The sequence below is a fragment of the Acomys minous genome (genome assembly GCF_964271855.1).
Source record: "Acomys minous genome assembly, chromosome: 10".
NCBI classification, from domain to species: Eukaryota; Metazoa; Chordata; class Mammalia; order Rodentia; family Muridae; genus Acomys; species Acomys minous.
The window spans coordinates 70,136,871-70,140,923 of record NC_140491.1 but is presented as its reverse complement, the minus strand read 5'-3'; positions in this window follow the sequence as shown (position 1 = coordinate 70,140,923).

The window sequence follows — 4,053 nt, the reverse complement described above, 5'->3', positions numbered from 1 at the left end:
ACGCACCAGTTTCTGGAGGCCTGAAGTCCAAAGTCAGTCAAGGTGTCAGCAGGTCTGGCTCCTGCAGGCTTCCAGGACAGTCTCCCAGCTTCTGGAAGCTTCTGTGCTCTGTGGCTAATGACCCTTTCTGACTTCTCCAGCCACCCTGCTTCCACACAGAGGCGCATCCTGTCTTTCACCACATCTGCTTCTGTTTGCTTTATATTTCTAATGTAGCTCAGCCTGGCCCCATACCCACCTTGTGAAGGAGGAAGAAGATGACCTTCAGTTCTGATCTTCCTGCCTTTACTTCCTGGTGTTCTGGGATCACAGGCTTGTGACACACCACCTGGCTTTCTGTCTGCCTTTCTTGATTCCTTTTTAGGGGCTGCCTAGGCAATCTCCCCATCTCAAAGTCTGCAGTTTGGTCACACCTATAAGTTCCCTGTACCCATCAAGTGGGACAGGTTCTGGAGATGGAGAATCAGCTGCTGGCACTGCTCCCCAACACACACATTACACACACACACACCACACACTTCATACACACATAAACACACTACACACACATCATACACACATACCACACACATACACCACATACACATACCACACACACATCTACACACATACATCACACACAGTTCCCTGCCGGTTGTGAGCACACACCAGTAGCCCTAGCGCCCAGGAGGATGTAGCAGCAGGCTTAACATGTGTATGAGGCGAGTCAAGCTACACACTGACTCCAGACTTGCCTGAAATACAGACAGACCCTGTCTCAAAAATCAAAACCAAACAAAAAGGCGCTCATTCTGTGGTGCCATCAAACACTTCCACCCACCAAAGTCCTTCCTGTTGGTTAAGAACAGCACACGTGATGCCCAAGGAATGCGGCACACCGGGAAATCAGACAATTGTTGAAACTGGTGAGGAAAAAAAAAGTTTGAACCCAGAATAGTTTCTATGGAGAACAAGCATTCATCATCCCCCTAATCCCAAAGAAAATGGAAGTGGGGGGGGGGGGGGGGAGGCGGCTTAGCGGTTAAGAACACAAAGCTGTTCTTGCAGAAGACCCGGTTCAGTTTTCAGCACCTGCGTCAAGGCTGCTCACAATGGCCTCTTACTCCAGCTTCTGGGAAAATGGATGCTTCTCGCCTACTTGTGTGTGCACGCACACATATACACAAGCACGTGCACACATGTACAGTACTTAATAATTCTCCAAGAGTTTTAAATGGAAATTTAAGAAACAAAAGCAGGGGCTGGAGAGATGGCTCAGAGGTTAAGAGCACTGTCTGTTCTTCCAAAGGTCCTGGGTTCAATTCCTAGCAACCACATGTTGGCTCACAACCATCTATAATGTGATCCGGTGCCCTCTTCTGGCAGGGCAGGCACACATGCAGGCAGAACACTATATATAATGAAATAAATCTTAAAAAAAAAAAAAAAAGGAAATAAAGCTGGGCATGGTGGCGCATGCCTATAATCCCAGCACTCAGGAGGTAGAGGCAGGTGGATCTCTGTGAGTTCGAGGCCAGCCTGGTCCACAAAGTGAGTCCAGGACAGCCAAGGCTACTGGAGAAACCGTGTCAAATAAATGAAATAAAAGCAACAAATCTAGAATCAGGCCAGGTATGGTGGCACACACCTTTAAACCCACTGCTGGGGGATGGTGGGAAGGGAGGCAGAGGTAGGTGGATCGATGTGAGTTCGAGGCCAGCCTGGTCTACAAAGTGAATCCAAAACAGCCAAGGCTACATAGAGGAACCCTGTCTCGAAAAACCAAAATAAATAAATAAATAAATAAATCTAGACTCCTCCCTGAGGCCTTGCTCTCTGACTACCACAGAGGAGGTGTCTGTTCTCAGGGTTCTCCAGTCCTATGTCCTAGAGTCCTTGACTGGTGTTGGAAGCCATAGGGATGCTGTTGAGGTAGACAGCTGACATCACTGATCACACAAGCCTCTAGCATCTTCTGAGCACCTCTAGACCCTAGTCTCACCAGCTCTTGAGACGGCTGCTGATGCCAGCTCACCAGAGGGATGAGGCTTGCCCAGGCTCACGGCCAAGAGAGGACTGAGGCCCAAACTCGGGCCTCTGCCTCTGCCAAGGCCATAGGGGAAGCCGGGCGATGTGCTGCGCATCTATAATCCCAGCACTTAGGAGGCTGGAGGAGGCCACAGTTCAAAGTCAGGCCAGCCTGGGCTACAGAGGACTTAGTGTGACAATGATCAAGCAGTGGTTTCTGGGGCAGCTCTGACCCCCGATACTCTTCTCCAAATGCTTAACCGCTAAAGCCAACTAATCAAACCTCGAATTGGGCACAAGGTGGCGGCAGCCTCATGCCGTTCCCATCTCCTGCTGGTTTTGTAGGCTCTCTAGCGCCTCCTGGTGGCTGTGGGAAGCACAGGGAACGGAAGAAGCCAGGCCTAGGTAGTGATGGTGGCAGCTTCAGTCCTTCTTCATCAAAGGCATAGGAAGCCAGTCTGGCTAGCACAGTCCTTGGAGCTCTCCTCACCTGCCAGTCAATGCAGTCTTCTCCCACCTACAGCAACCCCTGGGGGAAACCCTCAGGATCACTCCCTGGAGCCCCCGTGGCTCTGCCACACCTACTGCTTTCTGCAGAATGGAGAGACAGAAGAAAACATGCACGTGCCTGTGAAGACGAGGAGAGAGGGGCTATGTCTAACAGCTGAGACACAACCTGCCTGCCCTGCCTCCCAGCTCAGATGCCCTCAAGGGGAAGGTGGCAAGGCCAGATACAGAGATGGCCAGTGCAGGGCCAGTGAGAGCAGTGGGATTCCCCAGGCTACGGTGTCCTAGCGTGAAGCTGGACATCTTGCCACAGTCTGAGGATGCCCGCTGCTTGCTTTAGGAAAACTGGCATTGAGAGAAGTGAGTCAGCCTCTGTGGGCAGGTTCCAAGGCACATCAGTGAACAGGGTCTTGAGAAGGGGACAGGAGGGGGCTGCAAGCCGGGATGCAAAGATGGAGAGGTGAGGGCACAGAGATGCAGGGATGCGGTGAGTGCAGACGGTAGGATGCGGGATGGGAGGGTGGAGGAATGAAGAAATAGATGCAGGGATGGAGATATGGAGGCCTCAAGAGGCAAGAGGGATACAGGATAAGGAGATGGAGGGATGAAGGCATAAAGAGATGTTTGGATGGAGGGTGGAGAGATGCAGCAAATGGGAAGACGGAGGAGCCTCGTCCCTGTCACCCTTAGCTTTATTGGTTTAGTTTCTGTCTGCTGTGGGTGCTCTGGGGTCCATAAGGACTATTCTGGACCAAACTTCCTCACACGTAAGCTGTGACAGTAACTGGGAGCAACTGTGGCTCTGGGGCCTCCACATTTAGAGAGGACCCCCATATCATCTTGTGCCAGGCATGTTGCCCACAGCCCCACATGCTGGCACTTGATACCCCAAAGGGTAAGCGGGAAGGGCGAACGGGCCATGGCACATCTGAACAGGTGCCCTGCAAAGAGGAGCCAGTGTGGCACATGCTGACAAGGACAGGGATGCAGGTTGGAGGACACTGCAGGAAGAATGGCCTGGGGAGAGGCTCTTCCACTCTCCCATCCCTGCCAGCACACTACGCCTCACCTGCTTACAGGACGCTATTAGGAGCACGGGCTGCAGCCAGGCGTGGTGGCGCACGCCTTTAATCCCAGCCCTCAGGAGGCAGAGGCAGGGGGATTGCTGTGAGTTCGAGGCCAGCCTGGTCTACAAAAGTGAGTCCAGGGCTACATAGAGACCCTGTCTCGAAAAACAAAAGCAAAAAAAGAGCATGGACTGCTGGGGACTACAGAGATGACTCCAGTAGACCCTTATGGTTTTTAGCACCCATGCTGGGTGGCTCACAACCATCTTAGCTCCAGTCTCAGGGGGACCCAACAGCCTCTTCTGACCTCTGCAGGCACCAAGCATGCACATGGTACACAGGCATGCATGCAAGCAAAACATTCATACACATTAAAAAAACATTTTAGTGCTGGGGAAATGGCTCAGCAGTTAAGAGCACTGACTACTCTTGCAAGTCCCGAATTCAATTCCCAGCAACCACAAGGTGGCTC